The sequence below is a fragment of the Octodon degus genome, unplaced genomic scaffold (genome assembly GCF_000260255.1).
Source record: "Octodon degus isolate 3935 unplaced genomic scaffold, OctDeg1.0 scaffold00034, whole genome shotgun sequence".
Classification (NCBI taxonomy): domain Eukaryota; kingdom Metazoa; phylum Chordata; class Mammalia; order Rodentia; family Octodontidae; genus Octodon; species Octodon degus.
In genome coordinates, this window is record NW_004524610.1 from 12,865,999 (window position 1) to 12,875,232 (window position 9,234).

The window sequence follows — 9,234 nt, forward strand, 5'->3', positions numbered from 1 at the left end:
GAGGGGAGGGGAGGGAAATGGTGCCACAGTGTGGAGGGAAGTGCAATTGAGGAAAGCAGATCTTTTTTAGGGCTGGAGAGAAAGGAGCATGTGTTTTGGCTGTGAAGAAAAATCCAGTGGAGGATAGCAGAATACATGCTGGAGAATGGAAAAAAAAAATGCTCAACTTGAAAGAAGTTGTGTTCAAGAATGTTTGAAGGCACAACCTGAGGAAAGAAGTAGGGATATTCTTGTCTCTGGATGGGAGAGAGAGCTTGAAATCTGAAGGGAGGAGCTTGAGTGCTGACGCAGAGCTGTCACCTCCAGAGCTGTAGGGAGCAGGGGGAGGCTACCTAGAAACTAATGGGTGCCAGGTTGGTCTGGAGGAGAGGGGGTCACCCAAGGTCAGATGAGTAGGTTTCCAGCAGCACTAAGGGCTCCTTGGAGTTCCACTGCTGTGTTCTGCAGCAAAGCCAGTCAGCTGCGACAGGGATCATAACTCATTATCCTTAGGACCAGGACATTCTTAGACCTTCCTGAAACTGCACAGTGATGCCTGACTGGTTTTGGCTATTTCCCACATCTCCTTAATCCATTGGTAGCCTCTTAGGTGAGATTGATCTTGGCTGATTCCATCAGTGCTACGTTGAGTTTTTACCACTTTCACTGTCAACAAACTCCTAGACTCAGACCACAGGTGTAGGAAATCCTTCTTATAGACAGTATGCAAGAGACTGTCTTGAAGGGCTGGCTAAATAGCTCAGGGAATAACATGCCTACAAGCAGGTACAGAGGCAGGAGTTCAATCCTGCCCCCAGGGTGAGCTACAACAGCAACTGAGACTGGGCATGGTGGCACGTCTGTAATCCCAGCTCTTGGGAGGATGTAAACAGACGGATCACTACAAGTCTGATCTAGTAGTGAGACCCTGAACACCCTGTAGACCCTTCCCTAAAATACAAAAAAAAAAAAAAAAAAAAAAAAAAAAAAAAAAAAGAGAGAGATTGTTTTGAAGAAGTCATTATAGGAGAACACTGAGAAGTTACTGAGCTGCAGTGAAATGTTTTGATATTGCATTTCAAAACTGTACTCTTTAAAGAAGTCAAGCTCATTGAGAAACCTCAGTTTAAAAACCTTTCTATTGATTCTAGCTTCAGAAATAGAACCAAGTGCAAGGCAGAGCTCGTATAATGTAAAGTAACAGATTGTCCCCTCCTTTTACATCCACGTTCCGTTCCGCATTCTACACGGACAAAGTAACAGCCCAGATTTTTACATTTACTGCATTTCTGAGGCAAATTCAATTCCAGACACAGGTATTAGCAACGGCCACTACACCTCTGTTACCGCCCCTATGAAAGATGATACAGGGATGCTATAATCAATATTGAGTTAAAAAAATTGAAAAGGGCTTTGCAAATGTAAAGTGTAATGTAAATTCTAAATAAAGATAATATATTCTGAACAGCAGGCTCCTTTGAAGTAAGGCCTATGAATTCCATTAGCACTCTCTGTTTACATGATTTTAGGAACTTTTTTTTTTTTTTTTTTTTTTTTCAGAACCGGGGATTGAACTCAGACCCTTGCGCTTGCCAGGGAAGCGCTTATTCCACTGAGCCATCTCCCCGGCCCCCTTTTTTTTGATTTTAGGAAATTTTAAGAGGGTATTTTTTCATGAACACATCCAGGACAGGCTTGATACCTGTGGCCTGGTGACCAGCTAGGAAAGGGGCAGGTGAAATGCCAATGCAAAAAGTAATGCTATCTTCTTTGAGTTACTTAATAAAGAGTTACTGTGCACTTCCTGTGGGTAGGTACAGTTCTAGATCCTAGGAATACAAGGGAACAAAGCAGGCAAATGTGTGGCAAAGGACATGGGCTAGCGTTTGTCAGAAGACACACAAAGAGCCAAAAGGCACGATTCACCACAGCGAACTCATGGAAGCAGGGCCTATCTGCTCATCCACAGGTGATGGATGAAGAAAATGTGGGATTTATACATAGTGGAGTACTACCCTGCCATAAATTCAGATAAACTTGAGTGACTGTAGGCAAACAGAGGTACCTAGAGACCACAGTGTGATGAGCAGTAAGTCAGACACACAAGCTTAAAGATCACACGGTTTCTCTTATATCGGAAACACAAAATATAAACAAAGTGTAAAATAAAAAATAAGAAGAAGTAGGGAGACAGATCTTTCTCAATGGGGAAAAGGATGCATAGAACGAGGGAAAGGCGGGGTACGCTGGTGTATGCTGTAGGCCCAGCACTTGGGAGGCTGAGACAGGAGAACCCCATAGTGAGTTCAAGGCCAGCCTGAGATTCTGTCTCAAAACAAAGAAGCAAACAAATAAACCACTACTACCACCAGCACCAAAAATCCTGGCATGGTGGTGCATGTTCACAATGCCAGCATTTGGAGGCTGAAAGTTCAAAGCAAGCAGGGGTTATATAGCAAAAAAGCAAAAAAGCTCAAAACAGAAGCTAGAACTACCACATGATGCGGTAATTCCACTTCTAGATGTTTATCCAAAGGATTTGGAATCTGTATGTCGAAGAACCATCTATACTATCGTGTTATTGTTGCTCACAAGTGCCCTGTGAATCACTTTAAATGTCCATCTACTGGTGTGTGGATAAAACAAATGTGGTGAGGGCTGGGGCTGCAACTCAGGGCACAGCACCTACCTGGCAAGCACGAGGTCATGAGTTCTATTCCTGGTGCCAAAACAAAACACAAAGAAACAAAATGTGGCCTGTGTAAATACTAGAACTCTATTCAGCCTTTAAAAGGAGGGAATTATGTTATCTGAGACAACATGGATCAAACTGGAAGACCGTGTACCACATAAACCAGGCCCAGAGAAACAAATAGCAAGCGTGGTTTTTGTTGTTTTGGTTTTGGTATGGGGAACTGAACTCAGGACCTTGTCCTCTCCAGACAGGCACTTGTGCCACAGAGCCATCTCCCCAGCTCTACTAATGTGCTTTTATACGTGGGAGCTAAAAAGAGAGTACACACAAAGCAGAGGGTAGAGTGGCCATTACCTGATCTGGGACGGAAGGAGCGAGGAGACACTCGCCAAAGGCATCAGGGGTTCAGTCAGATGAGAAACGCTGTACCTGGGCGCTCAGAGGAGATGGACATATTAGACTGATATATATATATACTATCCTCCTGCCTGAGTTTCCAGAGTTGCTGGGATTATATATGTTTATAGGGTACAGAGGAATATATATATATATATATATATAAAAATATAGTGGACCAGCCTCGTAAAAGCTGAGAAAAATGTTGGGCAGAGGCGCAACCCTGTACTCTATAAACATATATAATCCCAGCAACTCTGGAAACTCAGGCAGGAGGATAGTTTCAAGTTCCAGATTAACTTGGGCTACAAAGTGAGCTCAAGGCCAGCCTGAACTGTACAGCAAGATCTTGTTTCAAAAAAAACCACAAAAAAGACAACAACAACAAAAATCCATCACCAACAAAAATATAACAATTATAATTTGTTAACATCTAATAAAATAATAAAAGCAGAACAGGGTTACCTCAGAATCTAACTTTTTTCTCTGAGACAGAGTCTTCTTAAGTAGTCCAGTGTGGCCTTGAATTCACTATCTAGACCAGGCTGGCCTTGAACTCACAGTGATCCTAAATCTCCTGCCTCAGCCTCTCCAGTGCTGGGATAACAGGCATGCGCCACCGGTTACGGCAGAAGCTACTGTTTGTTGATCACCAGCTCAATGGCTAAGACTGCTGTTGCACCCAAACTTCAGAAGCACCCCCTGGGCACCGTTAGGGTCTCCACTCTGCAGCTATAGTCGCAGAGGCAGGCGAGGCCTCACGACTTGCCTAAGATCACACATTAGCAAGTGGAGTCAGGATTTGAATCTAAGTTGGGCTGGTATTTTCCACTGATGAAAAAAAAAAAAAAAAAATTAGACTGACCTAACTAGGTCCTCCCTAACTCTGCAAGGCTGGTGTATTTAAATCACACCCACTGCTTGGGGTCTTCTGTGTTCTACTTGATTCGAAGGCCTCCTCGGCTGTCCAGAAGTGATGGCGAGTGACTATGCACGTACCAGAGAAAACCAGGATTCCACTGTGTAGGTGCTCAGAGTGCCTGGAGTGGGCAGGGCTCTCGGAGTGGGTGGCATTTGGCAGCAGGAGGTCACCTTCAGCCCAGGGCCCTTCTACCACCTCTATCCCAGTCTCATCTACCCCTAACCTCTGCTTGTCTCTATGGGTCCTATGTCTGCGCCTCTGCCCAACATTTTTCTCAGCTTTTACGAGGCTGGTCCACTAGCTTTAGGCCAGTATTCCCAGTTCATATGGTCGGCACTCCCTGCCCACTAACAGGCTAACCCCCAAATCAACTCAGTTCTTGAATTAAAGGCCCTGGGCCAACTGGCTGAGGCCGGAAGGCCAGAGCAAGTGGATGGGGTGTTCTAGGGCCTCACCCTAAGGAGCACGGGGACCCAGCACAGACGTGTTCTGAGGTCTGGCTTGTCCCCACTAGTACTGCTTCTTCTGGATTTAAGGTTTTTAAATGTGTGACAAACAATTAAAAATAGTACTTTTTTTAACTCAGAAGTCAGTTTACTGCCCCATATTACTCTGCTGTTTTGAATACGTCGGTAATATTTTGATCTCTACTTTCTTTGTCTCTGAACACTCACATCTATCAGAGGCTCTTTTTATACTTCCCTCAAGATGCTTAGAATATGGCGATCTTATAATCTTTTCCTTAGCTGACAAGTAATGCACCCTTTTTCTTTCCCTTTAGCAACTCCTCTCAATTACATTTCACTATCACAAACTCTGTGCTCAGGATGTAGGCAGATGTGTCACAAGAAGAAGAATTGGGATTCAGATGAAAGTACTTGTGTGAAGGGCCAGCCAAATAGCTCAGTGGATTAAAGCACCTGCTTAGGCAGATGCAGGGGTCAGAGGTTCGATCCCTGGCCTGCCCTGCTGGCCCCATCTCTAGGCGTGCTGAAACAGCAATTGAGACTGGGTGTGGTGGAGCACACCTGTAATCCCAGCACTTGGGAGGCTGTAAACAGGAGAATCACTATGAGTCTGATTTATGTAGTGAGACCCTGTAGACCCTTACTAAAATACAAAAAAAAAAAGAACCTGTATGAGCCTAAGAGAAAGATCAGACTCAGCGTCTACATGTATCTGTAAAACAAACAAACAAACAAACAAACAAACCCAACCCAAACAAGCAAACAAAAAACACTTGGTCAGATCAATGTTCACATCATTTTTATACTTGATGAAACACCAAGTACACAATTACATAGGCTAAAAAAGTCCATAACTTGATTCATCTTTAAAACTAAGATAATGCATTAAAAACACTGATTTCAAGCATTGTTTATTTAGAAAGTTTCCCTAGAAAGATGCCTGTCTGTCTTAAGATTTGTGCCCAACGGCACACTCTGCAATATGGTCACTGGGGTTAGCAAAGCCGTCCGTGGCTATGAAGCAGATCAACACTAACTGGGCATCTGGGATGGAACCCAAGACCTCCATCTCATTAGCAACAGGCGTTAGCTGAGGGAAGGTGCTCTGCACGGGTAACATTCTGACACCCAGCAGATGGAGGAGGCTTCCCTTGTCACTCTAAATTCCTCTCTTTGTTCTATATTATTCTTTACACCACTCAAATGTAACACAGGGAGGGACATGAAGGGACGTGTCTTTCAAAGAGCCCTTAGAAATCAATTACGGTGTTTTCTTGTTCAGAGGAGGAAAGAGAATTTAAGCCCTAAAAATATCACAGCAAGACTGTTTCAAGAAACTAAAGCCAAAGAAGTACATCTTTGAACAATGATGTTTGAAACATCTTCCATGTAAAATAATCTCAGCTTCAGTCTATTTAGGAACCAAGTAGCCTGAAATCATTTGGAGTGACTGAAAGTTTGAGTACAAATAAATACACCCAAAGAAAAACAAAGATGTGAGCTACTGTTTCCATTTGGGGTGTCAGGGAATTTCAACGCCTGGGTCTGAAGGCCCCGTCTGTGTGTACTTGAGGTTCACAGAAGCCCAGTGAGGTAGGAAGGGAGAAGGTAGAGAATGATGAGATTAAGCAGCACTCCAGAGAAGGCATTCACGTGAATTATTAACCAGGGGCTGACCCGGAGAGGCTGAGGGACTGCAAGGGAGCTTCCACTGGTGTTTCCACTTAGGGACCAGACGGCAAGAGGTACGTAACATGTGCGCACGGACATAAGAAGAAAGCCTTGCTTACCTAGATTCTAGGTCACCTGCCTCTGTCTCAGGTGCTAACGAAAAAGGATTCTTTGAGAGAGAGAGAGAGAGAGAGAGAGAGAGAGAGAGAGAGAGAGAGAGAGAGAGAGATCCCCAGCAGCCTTCAAAGTCATTATTCTATAGGTGAGTGAGTGCCTTGGAGCTGCTTACTGCAGGGAACCACATCTGAGAGATAAGGTTTTTCCCGATGGTCTCAGGAGGAGAAAGACAACTTCCTGCAGACAGCCTTGTTAATGCTATTCTCTGTCAGTGAATCCCCAGCAGTGTGATTTCCAGGTGAACCTTACTGTTTCAATGTCTGGGCCTTTATCAGGCCTTTTCGGATTTGTTCGCCTTCCCAGACACCTGCTGGGAGAAGGGAGGCATTACACATCCTGGATGTGTCCACGTTATGAATTAGCTCAGCCCCCACACTGAGCACACCTGTTAGCCTGGTACTCAGGGAAGCCGAGGCAAGAAATGGCAAGTTGAGCCCAGCCTGGGAAACTTAGTGAGATCTTGTCTCATGATTAAAGAAGAAGAAGAAGAAGAAGAAGAAGAAGAAGAAGAAGAAGAAGAAGAAGAAGAAGAAGAAAGAAAAGAGTTTGACATGGTGGTGCAGGCCTGTAATCCCAACAGCAGGAAGGTTGAGGCAGGAGGATCACTGCAGGATCAACCTCAGCTTGGGCTATACAGTGAGTTCAAGACCAGCCTAAAGTACATGGTTACATTATTTCAATAAATAAATAAATAAATAAATAAGAAAAATAAAAGATGGGCTGAGAATTTAGCTCAGTGTAAAGGCCTTAGGTTTAATCCCCAGTGGCAGGAAAAAAAAAAAAAAAAAAAAAAAAAAAAAAAGAAGGAAGAGGAGGAGGAGGAGGAGGAGGAGGAGGTGAGAAGAAAGAATCAGCTTAGCCATGACTTCTAGGAAGCCTTTCCACATTGTTACAAGCACCCCTGGGCATGGGCCCAATTGCACAAGTCCAGCTGCACCTGTCTTGCACACCCGACCCCTCACATTTACCACACTGATGTGCAAGGCCTGCCTTGCCAGGCAGAATTCCGGACACCAAGGGCCATCTAGTCTTGGGCATCTGCCTTAATGCCAGCCCGTAACGTGCCCAGCCCAAGGCAGGCCACTGACGCACATTTATAACACAAGAACAGTGAACTTGCACCAATATCTCTGAAAGTACAAGAACAATAGCAGCACCATCCAGAAATGATCTGGAAACATTTCATCGATGATGGATTTTCGGAAAGAGGAATCTAAAATTAATTAAGTTTTTTGGAGGGCAAGGTGTTAGTTTGACACAAAGCTCATGGCCTTTTTTTCCTTCTCCAGTAGTTGGTCTCTGGCTATTTGCTGCTATTTTTCCAGACTTGAAAGAGAAGGAGAGGGGCTAGAATGCTGATCACGAATGAAGCCGAGCGAAGGCAGCGTTGGACAGGTTGGACGTGGTGAACAAAGTCAGGGGTCAGCCAAGGGGCTTGACAATCAACGGTGCTCACGCACCTCGGCCTTGCTAGGTCACAACCCAGGACCCTTGGCTGCCCAACACCTGAGGCGTATTTTATGTTTTGGTTTTTTTTTTGCAGGAACCGGGGATTGAACTCAGACCCTTGTGCTTGCCAGGGAAGCGCTTATTCCACTGAGCCATCTCCCCAGCCCCAGGGACTAAGTTTTTTTTTTTTTTTTTTTTTTTTTTTTCCTGAGGCGTATTTTACCAGACTTTTTTCAGCTTCCTAAGGTTTGCCCCTGACTTCCTGAAGAACACGTCAAGCCACACGCCATGCATGATTTCTGGTTTGAAGAATTTGACCACCCTACCAATGGAAGAAATAGTCAGGTGATCTGCTTCACGAGGGTTCATTTCATGGGCTGCTGAAAACATTCAGCAGTTTACTTTCTGAAACTGATTCAAGGGACACCGCTTAAATGAAAAAATTCAATCAAAAATAATATTACATTTTGCGAGGATTTTTAATACAGGAGTTCCATCTGTGATATATTTAAATTCTAGGCCTTAGGCAGCAATTTCAGAAAAGGGTCTCTTCTACCCTTTATTAGATACAAAATAGTCTGGTCTGGGGGTGGAGGCCTCTTCTTACTCCCTCACCCCTAACAAATAAAAGACTTGCTTCACCCTTCCTGAGATTGCACAAGCTACTTTTGTTGCTTTTTCCGCACTGTGAACTCTGGTAGGGACATCCAAATGCTTAGCACAACTTTAATCACCTGAATTATTCTGCCCATACTCCTATCTACCTAGTAGAGGAAAATGGTGAACAGCCCAATGACAGCTGATTGTCAGGCACACATAAGCAGTCATTTCCAAAGTACAATTTGTCCTCTGCGCGCGCCTGTGTGTGTGTGTAGTTTTTTGTGTTTTTTTTGACACAGTTATACTATTTGCTTCAGGTCCACCTTGAACTTGCTATTATGTAGCTCAGTCTGGCCTTCAACTCAAAAGCAATCCTCCTGCCTCAGCCTCCTAAATTCTGGGATTGCACCACGCCCTGCATGTTGTGCGGATCTCCAGTAGTCTGGCCACGTTGACAAAGGCAGGCTTTGCTATTCCAGAGCGCTCAGCCATCTTGACTGAATGTGTTAGGGGTGCAGCCTGACCATGCCTGGCAAGATCCGTGCACAGTGGTCTCTAAGTTGAGTAGGAGTGTGGTGGGTCTCAGGAGAGGCCTACCCCTCCCTGGACGCTGTCCAGGCAGACCCACGTGAAGGCAGCGCCCGGGAGACGCAAGTTTGCATACACAGTTTTATTATGCATTCTTGCAGTCCTAAAAGAGGGGGAGCATGCCACTCTGTCAGAAGCTTAAAACTTTATTTCCCATTTTTTCCTGACCTGTGGAACCGATTCGGCCTTCGAGGAGCGTTTGGGGAAGGCCTGGGCCCACCGCCGAATGGCTGCACGCATGCATTTTCCTGTACATGGTGGCTCAGCAGCTCTGAGGATCGCTTTAAAAA